This window comes from Acinonyx jubatus, chromosome A2 (genome assembly GCF_027475565.1).
Source record: "Acinonyx jubatus isolate Ajub_Pintada_27869175 chromosome A2, VMU_Ajub_asm_v1.0, whole genome shotgun sequence".
NCBI classification, from domain to species: Eukaryota; Metazoa; Chordata; class Mammalia; order Carnivora; family Felidae; genus Acinonyx; species Acinonyx jubatus.
The window spans coordinates 81,099,758-81,127,210 of NC_069383.1; the positions used below are offsets into that span (position 1 = coordinate 81,099,758).

Consider the following 27,453-nt stretch of genomic DNA (forward strand, 5'->3'; position numbering starts at 1 on the left):
GGAATATGGATATGAATTCAAATTGTATTATGAAGGCCAGAAGAAAGAACTAATAAGGCTTTTTGTTAGGTTGACGATTACATGAGGAGAAAAGTATCCCCATTGTGCCTACAGCCTGCATAATTAGAGGCCTAACTTATCGCTAAAGTACAAGAAGAGAGAAAAGAAGCCCTGTAAATAAAAGAAATGTGAAAATATGGTCAGCTCTAAAAATACTCTCGCATTAGGTAACTTCCAGAGATCTGGGAATTATTGTTACCTCCCGGCAAATCTTTGAGGGAGAAAAAAAGGAGTGTTTCTACATTCTGATAATTGCAAAATAAAGATGCCTCTAGGTTTAAAAAAAAATTCTTTATTGGCTTATATAAATGAGAAGTCTAGAGGTGGGTGAGGCTTCATAGGACGCTGAGCATAATTTTTCAAATGTATTAACAGGGATAAGTTTTTTACTGTTGCTTCTCTCTTTCTCAGTGCCCTCTTTATCCTAAAATTGATTCCAACATGACACCCAGTGTATCCAAAGGCTGTCTGCATTCTCATTCCTTCAGGAAAGAGCAAGTGTCTTTAAAAATCTGAAATTCACTGAGAACAAATGCTCACTACGCTTACAAGGCCCCAGGCCATTGTTACCTCCAGAAGATGGAATGTGATGATCAGCCCTGCCTTGGTTATATGGTTTGCTCCATAAGTCAGGAGTGATATGAGCATATCTGATACTACCTACAGGGAACACAGATGTGCTGAGAATTTAAAAAGTGAAAAGAGATGCTCCATAGTGGACAAACCAGTAACCACTGCAGTGTATATTTTCTCTCCACTTCTCATAAATTTCTTTTTGTATATTGCCTCATTTTTTTTTCTTACATTGCAAAGTGACCACTCACTACCATTTCTGAGGACAGCATACTTGTAAGAGGATAGCCAGGCTTACATTGGAAGCTGCTTGTCCCAAGGCAAATTTGTAGGACAGGGCTACTGCCTGACTTGGTCTGAGTCCTATGACCAAATAATAGTAGCCATGACCTTCAGTCAGTTCCACTAAGAAGGATCACCATTTAACTTGTGGTTTGTGGATGTCACTACAAAACGAGGTTTGGGAGAGGGCTGTGCAGTCAACTACAAATTGTCTACCCCAAGTTTCATCAGAGAGGAGGTGTTGGCTATTGGCTTAAGATACTGTGATAGGCTCCATCGTGGTTTCCAGTGATCCCTCATCCCTGGTATTGACACTTCTCTGCTCCATGTAAGTAGCGGGTAGGTGATGGAATAACATTTAAATCTAGGGAATAGAAGACATCGGAGCTCCAGTCCTGCTCTCTCGGATTGCTCACAGCAGCGGAAGCTAGGAAACATGTCAGGAGGACACTGAAGCAGCCCCAAAGTCAGGCTTTGGAGCTGGAGAAAAACAGGCCTTTGTCCTACTGGCAACCTCATCTTGTTAGCCGTGAGGTTTAGCAACAGTGGAAACAAAACGTTTTGCCCTTTGGAAGCCTTCACATGAATGCAGCTTCCACCAACAACTTGACTACAGCATCATGAGAGACTCTGAGACAGAACTGTCTAGGCCTTTCTGAATTCCTGAGTCACAGAAATGGAGAGAGGGATGAGCTGATTGTCTCCATAAGCCGCTAAATTTTGAGGTGTTTGTTATTCACGAATACATGACTGATAGAGGCTTTTATTCTCTATTTTGTTAAAAAATCACCTTAGTGCTAGTTGTGTGTTTATGTGTATATTTTGTCCTGAATTAGGTTTATTAAGTATTATACTTTAATAAGTGTTCTTTTAGCATCAAAGGAAGCTACTCAGTATTTTAGATAAATACTGATAAATACAGATGTGTCTTCAACTTTTAATAATTAGCTAAGATATATATAGTGTGTAGTGTATGTATATATATATAGTATATAATATCATATATAGTATATAGTATGTATATGTCAATTATTTCTTGCAACAGTATGGAGTAGATTATTAAGGAAAACACTGAGGCTTAAAGAGGTTATGTAACCCGTCCAAGTTCACCCAAGGATTCAAGGCCACATTATTTTCCCTGAGTGCCCATTCATTTAATCATTATATTTTATATTGAACTTCTATTCCTACTCTTAACCTTAATGCTCATGATTTACTATGGAATTTAGAATGGTCGTATTTGATTTAGGATTTTGTATTACATTCACAGAAATGATTGCTCTCTATCTCATATATACCGTATTTTGGCATTTGGGTGTCAGAATGATGATAGCTTCATAAACCAAATTGAAATGTTATTCCTCGGTCTAGATTCTGCACTAGTTAATAGTGTGAAGATCATATATTCCCACAAAATATGAAATAATACATTTCGAAAGTGTGGAATCACAATTCCTGGTTTCAGAATAATTTTGAGAATATTTTTTGAGTCAAGACATTTTTGTTTTTAATTTGGTTTTGTTTTGGAATAATCACAAATTTACAGAACAGTAAGATTTTTAATTGAATGATTTGAAACTTAGTTTCCCAAACTGATAGCCTACCACTCTCAAATAACATATTATGTAATTCCCATAAACAGGGACTTTCCCCTCTGTATAACAATAATATAGTTATAAAGGTCAGGGAATTAATACTGATAATTTTTCCATCTAATTGTCAGATCCCAGTACAATTTTACTACTTGTTCAGAAAAAATGTCTTTTCTGCAAAATGATTCAGTTTATAATTACTGGCTGTTCTTCGCTTTCATATGTCTTTAGTCTTCTCAGTCTGGAAGAGTTCCTCTGTGCTTGATTTTGGTGACCTTGACATTGCTATTGTTTATAATTATTTTGTAGAATGCTTCTCCATTTGGATTTTTCTGGTTTTCCTTCATGATGAGATTCAGAGTTTGTCTTTGGAAGGAATGTGACGGAAGTGGCTGCATTGTCCTCTTTGCATCCTCAGGTGACACAGGATTTCATCTTTTCCCTTCGTTCGTGGTGGTTCGCTTGGTTAAGATGGTGTCTCCTGGGATTGCCTACTGTAAGGTTCCTATTTTCTTTTTGAAATTAGTATCTACTTTGTGTGGAGATAGTGAGGCCATTTAATATTCTTCTTCATCATATTTTCAATTTATTAATTGTATTCGTTTAAATTGGTATAGATTCATGATTTCTCCTTTTATTCAGTGGGCTATAATCCATCACTCTCATTATTGGCATTTTTACATTGTTTCTCATGTGACCAATGGGAGCCCTTTCTCGTGTCCCATCATTGTTTGAGCATTGCCTTTTCTCTGGCACGAAGCGTTCCAGATTCATCTTAAAATTTCCTTGCTGCAAGTATGATGTTACCATTTTTTTCTAAGAGCCCTGCTTGCTTTTAGTAGAAATGGTTTTGAGAAGCCAAGATCTGGGCTATAGGTTGACTTAGGTTATTGAGGTGTCGCTGATTGCAGACAGTGAACAGAGCTTGAGAGTATATGTGTGTATATATGCACGTGTGTGGACACACACATACATACACACTGTACTTACTGCTTTATCTATTTATACACCAGCAACTCTGAGTTCACACAAATACATCCATTTCCAATTCAACACTGCAGAGTTCATTTGTACTTTTCTCCCTTCCATATTACCAGCTTCCTTCTATAATACTGAGGAATCTGGCTCCCACAAGGCTTAATATATTAACTTATTTGATCCACACCTTGTTTATAATCATTCTCAAATTTTCACTGTCAGCCCTTTCTCACATAGATGAATTCTGGTCCCTTCTCGTATATAACTCTCCACAGTGGCCTTCTTTTCACTAGAATGAATGCCCCTCTCAACCCATTTGAGCCCAGTATATAATTCCCTTCCTCCCACACTTTGATCTCTGACATGCTATCTTATATTAGGCCACCATCCCGATGTGGATGCTGTCTTCATTTTGCCCAGGTGCTAATGATCCATTTCAGGCCAAAGTCCCATGAAGGACTATCCTTCTGTTTCCATTCTGACTTCCCACATTGGACCACTCCTATAACTACTTGGGTTGACGTCCTACTTTGGGCAACTCCCTTCCCACCCCACTGTGGACACCTACTTTTCTATTCCCCACCTAATGCCTTAGGAGCAAAATTATTTGGGAAGAGAAGGGAATGAAAAAGAAAGGAAAAGAGCGGATAGTTTTTCTTTTTCTTTCTTTTTTTTTTTTTTTTTGTAACTGCTTTCAGTTTCCTCTGCTATTAGTCTTTTATCCAATGTTTTAATTTTTGAGCTTATTTAAATGTATGTTTTTTCATCTAGATTTAGTCATTTGGAAAAAATTTAAAGCACAGAATAAAAAGGACAAAGTTTTTAACCGTATAATCCATCAGTTTCACAGTTCTGCACATCCTTTGAGAGAGGCATTAACTGGCAATCCTTCAAGATATTTCTGAATGCATTTTGAGATTTTTTCCCTGGATTATCTTTTCAAGAATATTTAAATAGCAAGCAGCCCTGGAAGATACAAACTTTGTCTCATAACAGTGCAGAGGACAGATTATTTTGCTACCTACCATAATAAAGATGTCTCCCCCTGCAGCAAAGTTCCCCAAGGTTTGCTTACAGCCTAGTATAAAAGACTGGAGTCTTCTCTTGTGTAACACAACCCACTGTGTGGTAGGACTCTTATCCTAATACCTTGTGGGAGTTGGAACGTGAAGAACTGGCACAATAAAATGATGTTACTCTAGTTTCTGAGGTTGTCTTGAGTCATGACACATCCTATGCCTCGACCTCGGGAATCTTGTGTCTTCTGCCAGCACCCAAGACACTGTGGCAGGATAATTTGTTAGCTTGCAAGGAGGGCAAGATATCACAGGGTTTACAGTTATTACCAGAAATGTATTTGGTTACAAATAACAGAAAATCCAAATGCCACTGGTTTGAATAGAGATTTATTTTTTTATTTATTTACTTATTTATTTTTAAATGTTTTATTTATTTTTTTGAGAGAGCACGCAAGCAGAGGAGGGGCTGAGAGACAGGAGGACAGAGGATCCGAAGCAGGCTCTGAGCTGAAAGGCTGACAGGGGCAAGCCCCATGTGAGGCTCACAAACTCATGAACAGCGAGATCATGACATAAGCCTAAGTCAGATGCTCAACTGACTGAACCACCCAGGCATCCCCCGATTTTTTCTTTTAAACGAAAGAAAGGGAAGGACTAAGGGAAGGAAGGCAGAAAAGAAGGAAAGACATCTTGAGGTAAGTGGTCCATTAATGGTACAGTTGCTAATGCATGCCATCATGGACCCGGACTCTGTTTGTATGAATGGTCATCTTTACCAAGCATGTTTTCTTCTCATAATACAGGCATTATGTCCATTTACCAGGCAGGAAAATGAATGAAACAGGAAAAAAAAAAAAAGCAATGGATAACACCATTAATTTTTCCAGGAAAAATATTTTTCCTGGGAGCCCTAGTCACTGGACTTCCACTTACCTACCATTCCTTGTCCATATTTATGTCCACATGGACTGCCCTAGTGCCTAAGGGCAAAAGTTGGAGGTCAGTCATAAGTGCTATCTGCCACAAGTATCATCTTATAATACTTAGTCTTTTTTGGATATGTTACATGGCTTCTTATTTCTCATTTTGTGAATTTGTTGCCTCTGATTGATCTTGAATAGAACTGCTATCTGTTTTCATTATTTTTAACTTTTATTTGGGAAAAAAAAGTTAGTCTAGGGGATTTATTCTACCTATGATAAAGAAACAGAAACGGGATTTACTCTCACACCTGAAACAATTAAAAATCAATGCAAAATATATTCATGATTTTCAGACTTATGACCAGGCCACATGGGAAGGTGCTACCCTAAAGAGGAGTTGTCATGTAGTCGGGTAGTCGCTAAGGAGCAGCATGGGGGCACCTGCGAGGTTGATTTGCCACAATTTCATAGATTGGGTCAGCAAGGAGACTGCCTGAATGGATTTGGACAGTTGAGTACTTGTAGCAGAGACAGTAACAATGTGGAGTGGATTTTCCCAATCTCAAGTCCCATTATGAGGATCAGAAGTTAACTCTACATACACTGGGAGTATCTTACAGGAGAAATACCCTGAACTTAGAAGAACCCCCAATCTTACTAGGAAAATCTAGCAAGCCTGGCCAACCTTTGCTCTGGAGGAAGACATTACATTTCTTACCCTGGTCAGAAATCTCCCCTCTGCTCTAGAGGGAGAACTATCTCTGTTTTCTAATGCTGTTTGCTGTGCAAACATTTTTGAAAAGCTATTCCAGGACAAAAGCTGCCACAAAACACGTCAAGATGCCATGAAAATTGTCTCTCAAGAGGGAAGACAAACAAGGTGAACCCTACAATTACCCCAGCTGATGGCCTGACGAGTGTTGATAGGGTGAAGTGCAGGGAAGGCAACAGAGAAAATGTGGTCATTTCCCTGCCTTGAGGAATGTTCTATCCAATGTTAGTTAGAAGCAGTGAGTGCAAACACCTTTGCCTTGTTCTTGATCACAGGAGTCTTACTTGTGGTAGCTCAAAACTGGAAACAACCCAAATGTTCAACCACAGATATATAGATGAACAAATTATAGTATAGACGTAAAATAGAGTAACAGCCGACAATAAAAAGGATCAAATCAATAGACACAAAAAGAAAAAAATTGAACTGATTATGCTAAGTGAAAGTAGACATAAAAAAGCTCATTCTGTGGGGGCACCTGGGTGGCTCAGTCAGTTGAGCGTCTTAATTTGGCTCAGGTCATGATCTCATGGTTTGTGAGTTCGAGCTCCGTGTTGGCCTCTGTGCTGATGGCTCAGAGCCTGGAGCCTGCTTCAGGTTCTATGTCTCCCTCTCTCTCTCTGCTCCTCTGCTGCTCACGCTCTGACTCTCTGTCTCAAAAATAAACATTTAAAAAAAAAGTTGTGCTGTGTAATATTCTAGAAATTGAGAATCTATACTATCAGAAAACAGATCTGTAGTTGTTTGGGTTGATACCAGAGATAAATTCCAAAATACCATGAAGAGAACTCTGGGGGTGGCAAATATTTATTACCTAGATTATGGTGATGGTTTCATGCATATACACAAATGTCACAAGATCAATTTGTACATTTAAATATGTGCAATTTGGGGTGCCTGAGTGGCTCAGTCGGATAAGCCTCTGACTGGCTCCGATCATGATCTCACATTTGGTGGGTTCAAGCCCTACATTGGGCTCTCTGCTGTCAGCACAGAGCCCACCTCGGATCCTCTGTCTCCCTTTCTCTGCCTCTTCCCTGCTCACACACTGTCTCTCAAAAATAAAAATAAAAACATAAAAAATAAATTAAAAACAAATTTTAAAAATATGTGCAATTAATAGTATGTAAATTATACCTTTAATAAAACTGTGGAAGTGGAAGAAAATATTCTAGAGATAGTAGACTCATTTTTAAAATTTTGTATTACAACTCATTTGCTGTTTTTCCTTATTTTTGTTATTTCAGACTTCTTGAGGTGAGTGCTTCCTACACTTTTTAATCTCACCTAATGAGTCGTGACAATACTTCATAAAATGAATTTGCTTATCAGTATAGCTTTGATCATCTAATCTGTAATCTTAGTTTTGAAATTTGCCTTGACCTTGTAGCTATTTAGAAAAGTTATTTAATAATTTAGAGGGTGGAACTTTTAGTAACACTAAATTGTATTGCATTTTTTGGATAGATAATCTTAACCTACAATCTCATATGTTTGTTGTTTGTTAATCTGTTCAGAATTGTGTTTGCTCCCACTCATTCTGCATCCATATCACCTCTATTAGGCCAGTGCACCCACATCCCAGTTGCTGTAAATTTCGGCAATTAAGAGCCCCAGTTGTTTTTTTCTTAAGAGAATTGTCCTCAGCCAACAGGGGCCACCTCATCCAGGAGTTAGATCCCTCCCCTCCAGGGTAGCACATAGTCACTCAATGATCCAGAGAGAGGTACCAAGTCCAGCCCCTTATCCCACAGTGAAAGGAATTACACATGCAGTTATGCTCTGGAGGTTCCTTCCTCTATCATGCTGAAGTCTCGAATTTACTGAGACCAGATTCTTGCTCAGCTCCTTCCCCATTCTTGTCCTGCTCTTCTCCCTTCCTTGGTTGGGATTTTTTCCTCCTGAAAAGCATGCCCTCGCTAAGTCACAGGCTTCCAGATTTCTGTGTCATGCTCTGCTTCTGCGGTTCCCAAACCTAGGATATCTTTTTATGAACGATTTTTAAAAAGTGCTTCATAGATGCTTTAACAGGAATGTGTACATGGGATCTATGTTTATACATGTGTTTCTATATATTATACATACGTATTACATTGATCACACATGGATCTAGTAACAGAGGTTACTTTGCCCAAAGTATGACTGTTTCCATTTCTTTCCTCCATACTGCCTCGGTAGGTTCCTATGTGTATTACCATAGGCAAAAAAGATGGACACATTTAGACTTAAGAGTCAGAATCATTTTTATGCTTTTCCAAATAGCCGATGAAACTCATGGTAGAGGAAATCATCTTAATGGCAAAGGTGTTAACTTGCAATAGCCACACCCCATTCTTCTTTGTCTCAGTGAATTCCAGCACTATTTACTAAATTTTTTAAATGGAAATCTTGGAGCCACACTTGACCTTGCTTTTCCTTTCACATTGAACCATCCAATCTTGAAGCACATCCCATCAGCCTTACTTTCAAAATATAACCTAAATGTAGCATTTTCTCAATACCTCCACAACCATGCCTATCTCTCCCTTGAATTACTGCTCTCATCTCCTAAATTACTTCATACTCTTACTCTTGCCTCCACTCTGATCATCTCCCATAATATCCAGACCAACCCTTTTAAGATGTAAATAAGATCCAGTATCTGGAACTCTCCATGAACTTCTTATTCCACTTAGAAGAGAATACCAACTCTTTACATGATGTGGCACCCAACTTTTTCTACAACCTTTTGTCTTTTTGCCCTTTATCTTATTCACTGGACTTGAGCCACACTTGTGTCCTTGATACTAATGCATGGTCCTGCTTCAGGATCTTTACACTTTCTGTAACAACTTTTCCCCTATAGATTCTAGGTGACTCTTTGCCTGCTTAACTCCGGTCTCTGCTTAAATCTTACTTCCTCAAGGAAGCCTTTCTTGACCATCATTTTTAAAAGTACATTCTTCATCACTTTCTGTTTTCTGACAGTGTTTTAGTTTTCTGCAAGGTAACTTTAACTATGTTATATTATCTTTGAATTGTTTATCATCTGTCTCCTCCACTTAATGAAGGCTTAGAAAAGATACATCTGTTTTGTTCACTGTGGTTTCTTCCGTATATCTAACAGTGCTTGACACATAAGATCTCATTGTTAAATAACTGAATGAATAAAGGAAGGGATAAATGAATGACTCAGTCTAATGCCACATTCTGGTTAGTTTTATATTTGGATCATGAATATTTTGAACAGTTTTATTTTTCTTGGATTCTCTGGCATTCTTTTTTTTTTTTTTTTTTTTTTTTTTTTTTTTTGAAAAGCAACATTTGCTTTTCTTGAAGTCCACAGATTTTTGGTTCTAAATTGGATTTATGTCTCTATATTTAGACCACACGTTCTTATACAGATAATTGACCCTTGAGTTGTGAAGGACCAATTTTTATTCCCTTGGGGTGTTAAAATGAGAATTCTGAGCATGGACTTGACCCTCCTCTTTCTTACACGTTGAACATGCAATCTTCCATCAAATACTATAAGCCCTACCTTCAAAATGAAACCAAATGGGGTGCCTGGGTGGTTCAGTCGGTTAACGGTCTGAGTTTGGCTCAGGTCACGATTTCACAGTTTGTGAGTTCGAGCCCCACATCGGGCTCTGGGCTGACAGCTTGGAGCCTGGAGCCTGCTTGGGATTCTGTGCCTCCCTCTCTCTCTGCCTCTCCCCTGTTCACGCTTTCTCACTCTCTTTAAAAATAAACATTTAAAAAAAAATGAAACCAAATGCAATATTTTCTCACTTGTTCCACTACCACCTTTATCTCTTACCTTGATTACTGCTATTACCTTTTTCTATCTTTAATTTATTCTAAATCTGTAGGCATATTGTCTCAGTATTGAAATTTTTCTCTCCTCTGAAGGTCACTTCCAGGAGCCATCATTTCATCCTTCTCACGTGGGACAGACAGCCATATAGCTGTCACCAGGGGACTTGCCTTTATTTCTTTGACTGGTTAAATTCATTCTTTTCTGGATTCAGTGACGTAGTCATTCTTAGGCCATTATTTTGCCAAAGTACATCCTCAAATCTCTCTCACTCTTGCTCTCACCCCTCATGAATGTGCGCTCACCCTCTCGATTTCAAATATGTTACCTTTATCTTTCGGCTCTTGTTGATTCCTCCGCATCATCCCTCCATGGGAGTGTTCGATGTGAACGTGCGTTTGTCCCAGTGGTATGTTGTTTTTTTTCTTTGACAATTCCTGCTATTCCTACTCCTTCCTTTAGTCTCTATCTGAACTCCATTTAGTCAGATATTGGGACCTTTAAATGAATCACTTCTCTCTTAGATTTTTCTTCTACATTTCTTTTTTTCTTAAATAATAAATGTTGATACATTTTGAGAGAGTGCACGCATGAGCAGGAGAGGGGCAGAGAGAGAGGGAGGGAGAGAATCCCAAGCAGGCTGCTCGCTGTTAGCACAGAGTCCGGTGTGGGGCTCAGTCCCACAAAACCATGGCCTGAGCTGAAATTGAGTCAGACACTCAACCTACCAAGGCACCTACGTACTCCACTTCTACATTTGCTTGTTCTACTTTCTTTTGGTCTATGTTCTTAGAGATCTTCTTTATTTTTAAAGTTACTGTGTATCTGTGTTTCTCAATTGTGCATTTTCTCTCCAGTAGTTGTTTTGGTTTCTTTTTTTTTTTTTTCCATCGCTACTTCTGCTTTAACCAATAACTACTTTCCATGCGTATACTTTGTTAATGAATGCATTCCAGGAAAACGACTTTTTTTTTTCTTATTTTATCTACTTAAAATTACCTTAGATTCCTCTTAAAAGTTTTTATTTTTTATTTTTGTCTCGTACTTTCATATATCTTGATTATCAGTTCATAATGATAATATGAGTAACATCTTGATTATTGGTTCATAAGCACTGAGAAAGAGGGCTATTTATCTAATGCATAGATTATGCTTACTGACTCTCTTGAAGATGAATCAAGGACCTGACTTTTATGCTGAGTTTGACTTAAATTCCAAAATTTATACTGGGATGCCAACACCCATTCTCACTCTTTTCCCTCATACCAGAATTCCATTGAGTTGTTTCAAAAACTATACTCTGGTGGAGGTTTTACTGGGTATGTGCCAGCAGCAAGCTGTTCTCTTTGTGGAGGTTTGGGGATAGGGTGTCACATACCTAGTGCTCAGTAATACATATTTCCATGGTCAAATCTGGTCTCCCTCCTCTTCATTTCCTCTGTCAGAATTGTGTAATAGATTCCCACAGCCTGCCCTATGTACTGGCATTGTTCATTCCACTTGCTGTTTTCCAGATATTTGGTAAAACCTCTTGTCTGTTGATACCCTACCTTCCTGTCCTCTCTGTTGCCGTAGCAGGAAACAATTTAAAAATTTTTGTCATTGTTATTGTAATGTGATTTGGGGAAAGAAAGGACATAAGCTTACATTTTCAGTCTACCCTGTTGACACAGAATCGTTAATGTATTGTTGCTGCCTCTTCTTTTTTTTTTTTTTGATTGATTTAATAAAATATTTGATTCAAATGTTTTTCACCCTCTAAGAAAAAATAAAAGTCCATCAGAAGATCTCAGGCCTAGTACCATATATGACTCTCATAGGAGACCTTGGCCAGTGACCTTCTGTGGACCTCAAGCTCAATCCTGTAAAATTGATCAGCTCAGATGGAAAGATTGTTCTACTATGTCATCTCTAAAATTATGATTCTAAGTGTGTTGTAAAAATATTTATTAATAAGTGTAAAGATACTCTTCTGATTATCATAAGTTTTCTGATCATATATATGACTATATATATATATGTGTGTATATATATATATATACATATATATATATATATAGTAAGTTTATTTATTTTGAGAGAGAGCACAAGCTGGGGGAGGCAGAGATTTTTGGAAGTGTGTGGGTGCTTAGGAATTTGTCCATTTCTTCCGGGTAGTCCAGTTTGTTGGCATATAATTTTGCATAGTATTCCCTGATAATTGATTATATTTCTGAGGGATTGGTTGTAATAATTCCATTTTCATTCATGATTTTATCTATTGGGGTCCTCTCCCTTTTCTTTTTGAGAAGACTGGCTAGAGGTTTATCAATTTTGTTTATCTTTTCGAAGAACCAACTCTTGGTTTCATTGATCTGCTCTACAGTTTTTTTAGATTCCATATTGTTTATTTCTGCTCTGATCTTTATTATTTCTCTTCTTCTGCTGGGTTTAGGCTGCCTTTGCTGTTCTGCTTCTATTTCCTTTAGGTTGCTTTTAGATTTTGTATTTGGGATTTTTCTTGTTTCTTGAGATACAGGCCTCGATTGCAGTGTATTTTCCTCTCAGGACTGCCTTTGCTGCATCCCAAAGCGTTCAGAGTGTTGTATTTTCATTTTCATTTTTTTCCATATATTTTTTAATTTCTTCTCTAATTGCCTGGTTGACCCATTCATTCTTTAGTAGGGTATTCTTTAACCTCCATGTTTTGGAGGTTTTCCAGACCTTTTCCTGTGGTTGATTTCAAGTTTCATAGCACTGCGGTCTGAAAGTATGTATGGTATGATCTCAATTCTTTTATGCTTATGAAGGGCTGTTTTGTGACCCAGTATGTGATCTATCTTAGAGAATGTTCCATGTGCACTCGAGAAAAAAGTATATTCTGTTGCTTTGGAATGCAAGGTTCTAAATATATCTGTCAAGTCCATCTGATCCAATGTATCATTCAGGGCCCTCGTTTCTTTATTGATCCTGTGTCTAGATGATCTATCCAATGTTATAAGTGGAGTATTAAAGTCCCTTACAATTACCACATTCTTATCAATAAGGTTGCTTACATTAGTGATTAATTGTTTTATATATTTTGGGGCTCCCATATTCAGCACATAGACATTTATAATTGTTAGCTCTTGCTGATGGATAGACCTTGTGATTATTATATAATGTCCTTCTGCATCTCTTGTTACAGCCTTTAATTTAAAATCTAGTTTGTCTAATATAAGTATGGCTACTCCAGCTCTCTTTTGACTTCCAGTAGTATGATAGATCTCCATCCCCTCACTTTCAATCTGAAGATGACCTCAGGTCTAAAATGAGCCTCCTGTAGGCAGCAAATAGATGGGTCTTGGTTTTTTTGTTTTTTCTCTTTATCCATTCTAATACCCTATGTCTTTTGCTTGGAGCATTTATTCCATTTACATTCAGTGTTATTATAGAAAGATATGAGTTTAGAGTCATTGTGATGTCTGTAGGTTTCATGCTTGTAGTGACGTATCCGGTAGCTTGTCTCACAAGATCCCCCTTAGGATCTCTCATAGGGCTGGTTTAGTGGTGACAAATGCCTTCAGTTTTTGTTTGTTTGGGAAAACCTTTATCTCTCCTTCTATTCTGAATGACAGACTTGCTGGATAAAGGATTCTTGGCTGCATATTTTTTTCTGTTCATCACATTGAAGATTTCCTGCCATTCCTTTCTGGCCTGCCAAGTTTCAGTAGATAGGTCTGCCACTAGTCTTATGGGTCTCCCTTTATAAGTTAGAGCATGTTTATCCCTAGCTGCTTCCAGAATTTTCTCTTTATCCTTGTATTTTGCCAGTTTCACTATGATATGTCGTGCAGAAGATTGATTCAAGTTACGTCTGAAGGGAGTTCTCTGTGCCTCTTGGATTTCAGTGCCTGTTTCCTTCCCCAGATCGGAGAAGTTCTCATCTATGATTTGTTCCAGTATAGCTTCAGCTCCTTTCTCTCTCTCTTCTTCTTCTGGAATTCCTATGATATGGATATTGTTCCATTTGATTGCATCACTTAGTTCTCTAATTCTCCCTTCATATTCCTGGATTTTTTTTTATCTCTTTTTCTCAGCTTCTTCTTTTGCCACAATTTTATCTTCTAATTCACCTATTCTCTCCTCTGCCTCTTCAGTCTGAGCTGTGGCCACCTCCATTTTATTTTGCACCTCATTCATAGCACTTTTAATTCATCATGACTATTTTTTAGTCGCTTGATCTCTGTAGTAATAGATTCTCTGCTGTCCTCTATACTTTTTTCAAGCCCAGCAATAATTTTATGACTGTTACTCTAAATTCTTGTTCCATTATGTTGCTTAAATTGGTTTTGATCAATTCGTTAGCTGTCGCTACTTCCTGGAATTTCTTTTGAAGAGAATTCTTCCATTTCGTCATTTTGGCTAGTTTTCTGTCCCTTATGTGTTTTAAAAGCTTGTGTGTTCTGCACCTGTGGGCACTGCTCTATTAAAGGAGGATCACACACTGTCCAGGGCCTGGCCCTTCAGGAGGTGTTTTTTCGGGGATTGTTACTTGCTCTCTGTTGATGTGACTTTGGTTATTTTATTACCCTACTCGCAGTAATATTTTGTACCCTCCACCAGGTGTGCTTTGATTTGTCCCTTGGAGCAGCCTGTAAAGAAAAACAAACAGGAGACAAAAACATGCAAACACAAAAACAAATAAACAAAACCAAAAACCTAAAGACTAAAAACAAAAAAAACCCCAAACACCGACTACAAGTAAAGAAGAGGGTGGAGGCGGTGCTGATGGAAGAGCACATACAAAGAGAGAAATGACAGGGGCGGGGGTGAGGGGGAGAAAAAATAAGCAGTGATTAGGCAGAGAGACTATAGGGCTTAATCCAGAGAGAGAGAAAGGCAAATAAAGAAGGAGGTGGGGAAAATGAAACAAAGACAAAATTACCCAAACAGAGAAACTATATGGTTTGATTATTCCAGAGAGAGAGAAAGGAATGTAAAGAAGGAGGTGTAGAACATGTATCAAGACAGTGGATTCAATATGTCTCTTTAGACAGACCAATAACCAGAGTAAGCAGCCTAGGGGAGGGAAGAGATAAGGAGGAGGAGTGGGGGGGGGGGGGTGGATATCTATATATCCAGAATTGACCTAGAGTTAATCCAGGGAATGCTTCATCCCTTGTAGGTAGTAGCTGTCTGCAGGGTCTGTGCTGCTCTGGTGGAGACCAGTTACCCAGTGCAAAGAGGCGTGGTTTGGCATTTTCTGGATCCACCCCCACTATGGGCCTGGGGGGTGATCCCTGAGGCCCCACCTTGGTTTGGTGGTTGTGGTCGTGGTGGGCGGGGGCGGGGGAATGGTGATCTCCCAGTCTCTTCTCCACGCAGCCGGACTGGTGGACTTGTTTGAGTTGTTCTCACTGTGCCGTGGTCGCAGAAAGGGTGGGCCTTCTCGCTTGGCCAACTCCCCTGACCCTGTGCTTGGCTAGGATTCAAAGTCATGCTCAGTGTGCTCTGGCACTGGGGAAGTGCCTCTCAGTGCAGCGATATGTGGTCCTGGCTGGCTTTGTCTGTGCCACTGCACTTCCGGGAGGACCGCCTTCTACTGTGGGCTGAGAGCCGCTGCCCTCACCGCAAGCCCCCCTGGGTGGCGGACACAGGCAGCCTTTGTCTTTTCCCACAGCACTCCAGGGAAACGGAGACTTTTTCCTCCTGCAGACTGCGCCCTCCGCCCAGCCACTGCGCCCAGGGATGGCAGGTTCTGTACTCTCACGCAGCCCTCCAGGGAGGGAACCACTTTCTCCAGCTGCGGACTGAGCCTCTCACCTACCACTGCACCCAGGGCTGGCTCCCTTTGGGGGAGGCAGAGAGAGAGTCCCAAGCAGGGGCTTGAACTAATAAACCGTGAGATCATGACCTGAGCTGAAATCGAACGTGAGACACTTAACCTACTGAGACATCCACCCATCTGACTATATATTTTAGAAAACCGAAATAAGGCATTAGAAGACATACTGTTATTAAGCAGGGTAAAAAAGAACCTCTCTTTAAAAAAAATCCTCTTTTTATTATAAATTCTGAGTGGGGGAGACCAGCTGGCATTAAAACAGTAAGTTTTTATTTATAGGAAAAAAGAATGACAGCTCAATTCACTTTAAAGGGAAGCCACATCAAAAGCTCATGGGAAAAGATTCTGTCCTGTGCAAGTGTTCATATTGCGCTCTGAATCTTTTTTCTAATTAGGACAACCAGAGAGCTTCTAGTGTGTAGCGATATGCTTGCTTTTCTTCACAGCATGGTCACAGCCATGTTAGGGATTGAGGGTCACTAGGCTGCAGATGAGATCTTAGATCCCTATTCTCAAAAGATTTTGTTTAGTACTAGAGAGAGAGAGGGATGCAGAAGAGTCGTTGCAGTATTTTTTCAGGAAAAAAAAAAAGCATGCCATCCCTTGAAACTGTTTATCTCCATTGGTTCTTAGCTTTGAGGACCCTGGCTTAATCTCCGCAGCCTTCTCTTTAATGTATCTGTATATTTGACATCATTGGGAAAGCTCATGGAACACGTCTTAGCTCCCATTTCCCCTTTGGAGAGAAAGGGAGGTTGATGAATGGAGCCATGTTTGGAATATGCGTTGGCAAATCCGAGCACATACAAGTGGAAAGTTTTATTCTATGGGCATATAGGAGAATTGTCAACACATCACAAAACATAATTGGCTGTGTTATAATTGGGCCCTAGAGAAAAACTGTCCTTCTGCAGCTTGAGGGTTTTTCTCCTGAGGACAGGAAAACCATAGCTTCTTTCTTACTAGTTTCATTCCTGTGCATCTTGAGCATCAATTTAAACTGCAGAGTTGATAGCACTAAAATATTTATTAGGGGGGGAAAGTTAACTTTGTAGAAGGAGTGCCTTCATAAATCTGATCCTATGTCATGAGGTTGTTTATTTTTTGGCAAACTTTATTCCATTGTTTTGAGCATTTCAACCTGGGTTTATATTATGTATATTTTATTATTTTTATTTAAGTTTATTTATTTAGAGAAAGAGTATGCATGAGCTGGAGAGGAAAAGAGAAAATCCCAAGCATGTTCCATGCTGTCAGTGAGGAACCAACATGGGGCTCAATCCCAGGAACCGTGAGATTATGACCTGAGTCAAAATCCAGAGTTGGATGCTTAACCGACTGAGCCACCCAGGGACCCCTGTTATAGGTATATTTTAAAGGCAATTTTAAGTCAGTTGGAAGAAAAATAACATTATTTCCAATTATAAAACAATCTGAGATTTTTACGGAACCGGTCAAGTTAAACTGGAATCACAGGATTGAAGAAATCTATATTTTTCATGAAGGATTTGTTGCTGTCTTGAATGAGAATGTTTCTGGTTTTCTTACTCAATTGAGACCTTAAGAAAATTGTGTTAAGTATTAATTCTCCTCTCCATTTTAGGTATAGTAAACAAGCATGTGTCATAGTTCTGCTTTGAATAATTTTTGTTGACAAATTCAGCTTCCTTTTAATTGCTCTTTGTTCTCTAGTCCCCAAATCCCTTTGCTCCTCAGCCTGACGGTGGTCTCATTACATTTGTCTGCTTACCTGTTTTGTGCATGTGGCATTTTTCTCCCTCTTGTAAGATTCCCAATAACAGAGACCGTATCTTAATAGTTTTTATTATTCCAACACTTACATTGGTGCTTGCTGTTGAATTTACTATTGACTGATCTGTATATTTTTAAATAAACTCATTCTTTTTCATCCGTTTCTCTTTCCTTTAAATTTATAGAACACTCTAAAAATAAAAAGTTAATAGTGCTCTTTGACCAAGCTGATGAAGAGAAACAAAATGAAACAGTGAGTAAATTGTTACAAATAAATCAAACCAGATTTTTGACTACTCTGAGCAATAATTCAGGCTTTTTTTTTCTTTTAGAGAGAGAGATCATACAAGCATGGGAGAGGGGCAGAAGCGGGGGAGAGAGAGAGAATCTTAAGCAGGCTCCACACTAAGTGCAGAGCCTGACCTGGGGCTCAATCCCACAACCCTGGGATCATGACACAAGCTGAAATCAAGCGTCGGACACTTACTGATTGAGCTACCCAGGTGCCCCAATAATGAAGACTTTTAATATCTATAAAAGGAAATTGTACTCTTTCAAAGAAGGTTTATAAACACCAAATCATCTTTGCAAAGTACTTTAAAAACAAAACGGTGAAGTATTCTAGGTACATGAGTTTATGTTTGCCAACTAGGTTATTAAGCTTTTCAGTAATCTTAAAATGTCTGAACTCAGCAGACCACACCATGTCCTCATGAACACACTCAGTATTTTCTTAATCAAGTCTCTTATTTGCATCACTTATATTTTTACTCTTACTTTCTTTAAATTTCCTGGGTGGCCTCTTCCATACGGAAACCTATTTCTGAGACACAGCCATTTGAAAGTAATAATTATCCGATCATGACTACAGAAAATAGTTCTTTAGCCAATGTCTTATTTTAAAACCAGCTGAACATTGGTTGGCCCACACTTCCTCCTACCTTCCTCCACCTTCCTCTCTTTGTCCATAACCTTTGGTTTCTGTTAAAGAGCCTATTCTTACACCGTTTGAACCTTGTCTTTCACCCGCATACATGCTGCTACTTTGCAGGTAACCATGACAATATTTCACAGTGCTGAGGTTATGTGCCATATAAAATGTAGCCATGCTGTCTTAAATTTATCAGCAAACACACCTTTTCCAAAATACACACATGCACACAAACATCATCTTGCAACTGCATGACATTTTAAGTGTTAAAAGACCAAGTATGCAAGCAACTGATTTTATGAGTGGGAAGAGATGATGATTCTTTGGTTAAGAACATATAAAAGCATTTGAATCCTTGCTAATACAGAAGTAACATCTTAATTTTTTCTAAACCATTATTCCAAGTACTCTCATTCCTTCAGTGTCTGCCTCCTTAAGATTTACACTTGGTAATTAAAAAGTCACCGCAAGGTCGGAGATAGATCTATTTTGTGGTAACTAATCATTAACAATTATTAGTTTAATATTTCTAAGGGCACTGGTCACGAAATGGAAAGATTGAAGTTCGGATTCTGGGCAACCTTAGAAATCACCGGGTCAACCATTCACAGCTTTTCATTGTATAGACTACATGGTAAGATTTTGTTGACCCACACTTGAGGATTCAGTTGTGACCTTTTGCTAGGTATTCAAATAATCTTCCATTCTGGCTTCTCCACAGAGCTCCAGTTCATTCTTAAGTTGGAAGAGTATCATGAAATCCATCAAAAATACATATTTTTGAGCCTACGTGGAAACAATGACCTGTGCGTTTAGAATAAAAGAAATATGTCAGATGTTAACCCAGAACCTGGAGGATTTACATTTACATTAGAGACATAAGCCATGTTTTGAGTCTTGTTAATAAGTGATTCTTTTGCTTCATGTATAGTGTATATGCAGTGACCATTACTGCTACACCCTCTTTATTGTGCCCAATAGAGTCAGACACAATGCCAGTCCTCAGGAAACTCCTATCCATGCCATTCTTTCTCCTTCCACTGCACTTCCTTAGTTCACATTCCTACCTCAATACCGGAGTCCGTATCCTTTTCCTGAACTTTTCCTGTTGTCAGTTAATCATGTTCCAGATTAAACGCTTGAAAACAGTTTCCAATGTAGCACCAGCTGTAAAAGTCTCCAACAGAATGGAGTTTGTCACTGAAGGCCTCCAACACCCGGTAATCAGTCAATCTCGTGTTGCTCCGTTGTTATATTTTTGCCAACATTTTTCCTTCTATCTGGCACTTCCCCTTGTTTACTGCTTGTCAGTATTTCAAGACCAATCCATGGTACAACTGGTCTTTGAGGCCTTCTCAGACATTCAGAACGATATCATTAATGATAAATAATAACAGTAACACCAATAATAATGATACTTAGTACTTAGAGATTAGGTCTGTGTTCCAGCTGTGTACCTGGATCACTTCCTGGTACATATCATCTCAGTGAACCTCTGTATTAGCTTCTTATTCCTACTGTAACAAATGACCACAAATTTGCCAGCTTAAAATAGCACAAATTTCTTAGCTGCGTTTCTGTAGGTTAGAAGTCTAATGGGTCTCACTGACTGAAATCAACGTGTGGGCAGAGCTAGGTTCCTTTTTCCTAAGTTCCAGAGGGAATCTGTTGTCTTGACTTTCCCAGCACCTAGAGGAGCCGTTGTATCACCGCTACTCTCTCCAAGTGTATGGGATGTAAGAGGCCAGTGGTTAAAAACATGAGCTCTGGTTCAGAAAGGCTGAGTTTGAATCCTAATGCTTCTATGAACTCTGACATTGAGAAGTTGGCTGTATGTATGTAAGCAATAAGTCACAGGAATCTACCCCCAAAACCAAAAGCACACTGTATACACTGTATATGGTACCTAACTTGAGAATGAATTTAAAAAAAAAAAAAAAAAACGCTAGGAATAGGAAGAGCTAAAATAGGAAGAGCTAGCTTAATTAGCATTTAAAAAATTTTAATGTTTGTTTTTGAGAGAGACAGAGTACAAGTGGGGGAGGGAAAGAGAGGGGGGGACACAGAATCAGAAGTAGGCTCCAGGCTCTGAGCTGTCACCACAGAGCCCAATGCAGGGCTCAAACCCACAAACTGTGAGATCATGACCTGAGCCAAAGTTAGACGCTTAACCGACTGAGCCACCCAGGCGCCCCAACATTTATTGACTTACTGCATGAAAATTTGCCTCTAATAATTCTGTGCCTTATTTTCTTTTCCTTGAAACTGGGAAAATAATGGTCCCTAACTCATAAGGCAATTATGAGGACTAAATGAATTAATCCATGTAACGACTTCCAACAGCTATTGGGAAGTACAAGTACTCAAGAAATGTCAGCATGTTTTGTTCCTATTGTTACCATTAGACAAGCCAGTAGAGACATCAACACTGCCACTTCCAAAGGGAGAGGGCACAGCATGACCCTGGAGTGAGTTAAAGTGTAATTTAATAAGCATAATACTTTCAATAAGAAAAAGCAAAGGTTTTTCGTAACATGCAAGACTATGGTTAGTTGAAGAGTGGAAATAATGTCCATTAAATATTTCTTAGGATGTTTCTATGTGCTTAATGTCTTAGACCACTTAATCTGGATCCTGGGAAAAAAATTCTCCGGTGATGTTCACTTACCCTCAAGGCTACTGAGATTTGTTTTTGTATCTCCTTTTGTCTTAAGTTTTTTCCCTTGGAAGTCAATCCTGAGATAGAGGATTCTTGTTCAAATGATGTTTTAGGAAAAGGGAAATGATGGAAGAAGGATAGAGCAGGAATGTGGTCTTAGTTATAGACTAGTTTTAGTCTTGAGACCCAGAGGAGGCTCTGAGCAGGGAATAGACCAACAAGTTATTTCCATGTTGAGCAAGGGGAGCAGCCATTGTATGTTCCCATGCCAGTCTTCCCAGGCCTGGGTTAGGGGCAGCCTTTGAGGCAAGATGACTACAGTTCATCACTTCTTAGGTTGCAAGGGGCAGATATGAGTTGATACCCACTAACGCACACAGCAGCGGCTGAATGGGCATGCAGGTCAGTTACCAATACCATGTGAGATGGGGATCTGAGAGAGTTACCAATACCATCCAGTACATATTTGAGTTCTTCTTTGTGTATCAGGGTCCTCCCGTTCATATTGCCCTCCATTCCTTTAGACCACTCATGAGCCATAAAAGCAAAAGACTTCTATATTTGGGTGACACATACGCACATAACCATTTTTATATGTGTGAATGTGGTAGGCAGACATTATTGAGCTCCTATTGGGCACAAGCCACCTATTATCACTTTACATGAATAATCTCATTTATTCCTCAGAACCCGGGAAGGTAATCAATTTCATTATATCATTATCTAGTTGAGGAAATGAACAGATCAGAAACTGCGACAATTGGTTACGATCAAAAAGCTAGGAAGGATAAAAATATTAAGGACTGTCTGTCTCAGAATCCACATGCTAAATGGATTTAAAGTAAATACACTATCTCTTCTTTTGCCTTTTTTTTTTTTCCTAGCCATTTCCTTCTTTGGGCTTATCGGTAAGTTCTAAAGAGTAGAAGGCAATCTACGTGAAATAATACTATTCTCAACATGTCAGTCCAACTAGCCTTGGACCAAGTTCTCTCATGGTTCAAAGTCAGTTTTGTCCCAATTGAGTGCTTCATCTATGTTTTAAAGTTGACTCCTAGTCTTGGATGATTTAAGTGTCTTAAACCTGCAAGCCAGCAGTCAGCTACAAAGCATCAGAAGCCCTTTTACAAATAGACCTTTCTGTGGCTATCTTACCCGTTCTTTAAACTTCCTGCTTTCCATCTCTCATTTTCCATATCCCTACTATATCTCATAATCATTTGCTTACACAGTTGTTGTCTCAGTAATTACCTCTAAGATATGCTATAAGGCTCTGCTTATACAAAAATGGTTCAATAAGGAAGCTTGGAGATACAAGAGAAATAAAGAACAATGAGAAGCCTAAATAATACAGGTGAATCTGAAAAAACATTGACTTGATAAAACAATAAAAACAACGTCTTACAGAGCTTAAAATGCTTTTAATAACAATTCATAAAGCAAGAATGGCATAAACTCAGTTAAAACATTCCACTGTCTTTACATTGTCTAGGAAATGCTGGGTATTAGTTTCTATTAGACTTTAATAAGTCAGCAATGTAATCACAAGAGTAACCACTAAAAGAATATGTACTTAACAGTCTAACAAAGCAGACAATAGTAAGAAAAAAATACATTAGGGAATGAGGAAAAAGACACACAAAAGACACACATAGAGTATAAAGAACAAGGTAGTAGATTTGAATTCTAATATAGTGGTAGTTAGAGTAAATGTTAGTAGGTTAAACGTTCCAAATGAATAGACAAGTATTTGTCAGACTGAACTTTTTAAAAATGAGAAAAACCCCCTATGCTGTTTAAAGAAGACATTTTTGAAACAGATATAAAGATCAGAAGTAAAAGAATGTTTTATTTTTTAATTTTTTTAATACAATTTATTGTTAGCTAACATACAGTGTATACAGTGTGCTCTTGATTTGGGAAGTAGATTCCTGTGATTCATCGCTTACATACAGCACCCAGTGCTCATCCCAACACTCCAGTGTCCTCCTTAATGCCCACTACCCGTTTTCCCCTCCCCTTCCCTCCCCATCAACCCTCAGTTTGTTCCCTGTATTTAAGTCACTTATGGGTTTGCCTCTCTCTGTTTGAAACTATTTTTCCCCTTCCCTTCTGCCATAGTCTTCTGTTAAGTTTCTCAAGTTCCATATATGAGTGAAAACATATGATATCTGTCTTTATCTGAATGACTTATTTCACTAAGCATTTTACCCTCCAGTCCCATCCACATTGTTGCAAATGGCAAGATATCATTCTTTCTCATTGCCAAGTAGTATTCCATTGTGTATATAAACCAATTCTTTATCCATTCATCAGTTGGTAGACATTTGGGCTCTTCCCATAATTTGGCTATTGTTGAAAGCACAGCTATAAACATTGGGGTATGAGTGCCCCCATGAATCAGCACTCCTGTATCGTTTGGGTAAATTCCTAGCAGTGCTATTGCTGGGTTATAGGGTAGTTCTATTTTTGATTTTTTGAGGAACCTCTAAGGTGTTTTCCAGAGCAGCTGCACCAGTTTGCATTCCCACCAGCAAAGCAAGAGGGTTCCCATTTTTCTATCTCCTTGCCAACATCAGTTGATTCCCAAGTTGTTAATTTTAGCCACTCTGACCAGTGTGAGGTGGTATCTCAGTGTGGTTTTGATTTATATTTCCCTGATAATGAATGATGTGGAGCATGTTTCATGTGTCTGTGGGCCATCTGGATGTCTTCTTTGGAAAAGTATCTATCTATGTCTTCTGCCCATTTCTTCACTGGATTATTTGTTTTTCAGGTTTTGAGTTTGGTAAGTTCTTTATAGATTTTGGGTGCTAACCTTTTACCTGATACGTTCTTTGCCAACATCTTTGTCCATTCTGTTTGTTGCCTTTTAGTTTTGTTGATTGATTCCTTTGCAGTAGAGAAGATTTTATCTTGATGAATTCCCAATACTTCATTTTTGCTTTTATTTCCTTTGCCTTTAGAGGTGTGTCAAGCAAGAAATTGTTGTGGCTGAGGTCAAAGAGGTTGTGGCCTGTTTACTCCTCTAGGGATTTGATGATTTCTTGTCTCACATTTAGGTCTTTCATACATTTTGAGTTTTTCTTTGTTGTGATGTAAGATAGTGGTCCAGTTTCATTCTTCTGTGTGCTGGTGTCCAGTTCTCCCAGCACCATTGGTTAAAGAGACTGTCTTTTTTCCATTGGATACCCTTTCCTGCTTGGTCAAAGATTAGTTGGCCATACATTTGTGTGTCCAATTCTGGGTTCTCTATTCTATTCCATTGCTCTATGTGACTGTTTTTGTGCCAATACCATACTGCCTTGACGATTACAGCTTTGTAGTAGAGGCTAAAGTCCAGGGTTGTGATGCCTTTGGTTCTCTTTTTCAACATTACTTTGGCTATTCGGGGTCTTTGGTGGTTCTATACAAATTTTAGTATTGTTTGTTGTAGCTTTGAGAAGAATGCCAGTGCAATTTTGATTGAAAATGCATTGAATCTGTAGCTTGCTTTGGTTAGTATTGACATTTTAACAATATTTGTTCTTCTAATCCATGAGCCTGGAATGTTTTTCCATTTCTTTGTGTCTTCTTCAGTTTCCTTCATAAGTTTTCTGTAGTTTTCAGCATATAGGTAATTTACCTTTTTTGGTTAGGTTTACTCCTAGGTATTTTATGGTTCTTCATGCACTTGTAAATGGGATCAATTTCTTTATTTCTGTTGCTTCAGTATTGGTGTATAGAAATGCAACCGATTTCTGTACATTGATTTTGTATCCTGTGACTTTGCTGAATTCATGTATCCATTCTAGCAGCGTTTTGGTGGAGCCTTTCGTGTTTTCCATGTAGAGTATCATGCCATCCGCAAAAAGTGAAAATTTGACTACTTCTTTGCCAATTTGGATGCCTTTTATTTCATTTTGTTGTCTTACTGCTGAGGATAGGACTACAACATTATGTTAAAGAACAGTGGTGAGAGTGGACATCCCTGTCGTGTTCCTGATCTCAAGGAGAAAGCTCTCAGTTTTTCCCCATTGAGGATGATATTAGCTATGGGCTTTTTATATATGACTTTTTGATGTTAAGGTATGTTCCTTCTATCCCAACTTTCTTTAAGAAAGGATGCTGTATTTTGTCAAATGCTTTTTCTGCACGTGTTGGAGGATTATTCTTATCCTTTGTTCTGTTCACATGATTATCACATTGATTGAGTTGGGAATATTGAACCAGCCCTGCAGCCTAAGAATGAATCCCACCTGATCATGGTGAATAATTCTTTTAATATGCTGTTGAATTTGATTTGCTAGTATCTTGTTGAGAATTTTTGCTTCCATGTTCATCAGGAATATTGGCCTGTAATTCTCCTTTTTTTGTGGGGTCTCTGTTTGGGAATCAAGTTTATGCTGGCCTCATAGAATGAATCCAGAAGCCTTCCTTTGATTTCTATTTATTGGAACAGCTTGAGAAGGATAGATATTAACTCTGCTTTGAATGTCTGGTAGAATTCCCCTTGGAAGCCATCTGGCCCAGGACTCTTATTTGTTGGGAGATTTTTGATAACTGGTTCAATTTTTTTCACTGGTTATAGATTGTTCAAATTTTCCATTTCTTCCCGTTTGAGTTTTGGTAGTGTGTGGGTATCTAGGAATTTGTCCATTTCTTCCAGGTTTTTCAGTTTGTTGGCTTATAATTTTTCATAGTATTCTCTAATAATTGTATTTCTGTGGTGTTGATTGTGATCTCTCTTTAATTCATGATTTTATCTATTTGGGTTCTCTTTCTTTTTGAGAAGTCTGGCTAGGGGTTTATCAAGGTGTGTGTGTGTGTGTGTGTGTCTGTGTGTCTGTGTGTCTGTGTGTGTTTCCTAAACACCAACTTTTAGATTCATTGATCTGTTCTACTGTTTTTTAGATTCTATATTGTTTATTTCTGCTCTGATCTTTATTATTTCTCTTCTTCTGCTGGCTTTGGGGTTTCTTTGCTGTACTGCTTCTAAGGTGTGTGATTAGGTTTTATATTTGGAATTTTTCTTGTTTCTTGAGATAGATCTGGATTGCAATGTCTTTTCCTCTCATGACTGTCTTTGCTGCATTGCAAAGGGTTTGGACTTGTGTTTTCATTTTCATTTCCTTCCATAAATTTTTTAATTTCTTCTTTAATTGCCTGGTTGACCCATTCATTCTTTAGGAGGATGTTCTTAAACCTCCATGCATTTGGAGGCTTTCCAAATTTTTCCTTGTGGTCGATTTCAAGTTTCATAGCATTGTGATCTGAAAATATGCATGGTATGATCTCAATTCTTTTATATTTATTGAGGACTGTTTTGTGACCTAGTATGTGATCTGTCTTGGAGAATGTTCCATGTGCACTCAAGAAGAATATGCACTCTGCTTTTGGGGGAAAAGTTCTGAATATATCTGTCAAGTCCATCTGCTCCAGTGTATCATTCAAGGTCCTTGTTTCTTTATTGATTTTCTGCCTAGATGACCTGTCCATTACTGTCAGTGGAGTATTCAAGTCCTCTGAAATTACTGTATTCTTATCAATAAGATTGCTTATGTTTGTGATTAATTGATACATTTGGGACTTTCAAATTGAGGGCATGAACGTTTACAATTATTAGCTCTTCTTAATGGATAGACCCCATAATTGTGATATAATGTCGTTCTTCATCTCTTGGTACAGCCTTTAGTTTAAAATCTAGTTTGTCTGACATAAGTATGGCTACTCCAGCTTTCTTTTGACTTCCAGTAGCATGATAGATGGTTCTCCATCTCTTCACTTTCAATCTGAAGATGTCCTCAGAACTAAAATGAGTCTCTTTTAGACAGCACATAGATGGTTCTTATTTTTTTATCCTTTCTGATACCCTATGTCTTTTGATTGGAGCATTTATTCCATTTACATTCAGAGTTGTTACTGAAAGATATGGATTTAGTGTCATTGTGTTATCAGTAGGTTTTGTGCTTGTAGTGATGTCTCTGGTTCTTTTTAGTCTCTGCAGCATTCCACTCACAGAGTCCCCCTTAGGATCTCTTGCAGATCTGGTTTAGTGGTCATGAACTCCTTCAGTTTTTGTTTGTCTGGGAAAGCCTTTATCTCTCCTCCTATTCTGAATGATAGTCTTCCTGGATAAAGGATTCTTGGCTGCATATTTTTCCTATTCAATATATTGAATATTTCCTGCCACTCCCTTCTGGCCTGCCAAGTTTCATTGGACAGGTCTGATAATACCCTTATGTGTCTACCCTTGTAGGTTAGGGTCCATTTGCCCCTAGCTGCTTTCAGAATTCTCTATCTTTGTATTTTGCCAGTTTCACTATAATAT

General features: G+C 38.5%; 1 long non-coding RNA gene across 1 annotated transcript; it reads left to right on the forward strand.

The window, feature by feature from the left end:
* The first annotated feature begins 1,059 nt into the window (after positions 1 to 1,059).
* On the forward strand, positions 1,060 to 4,672 carry LOC128314633 (uncharacterized). Its single transcript, XR_008296494.1, has 3 exons — positions 1,060 to 1,243; positions 2,817 to 2,925; positions 4,328 to 4,672. It is a non-coding gene; the product is annotated as an uncharacterized LOC128314633 (long non-coding RNA).
* Positions 4,673 to 27,453: the final 22,781 nt, after the last annotated feature.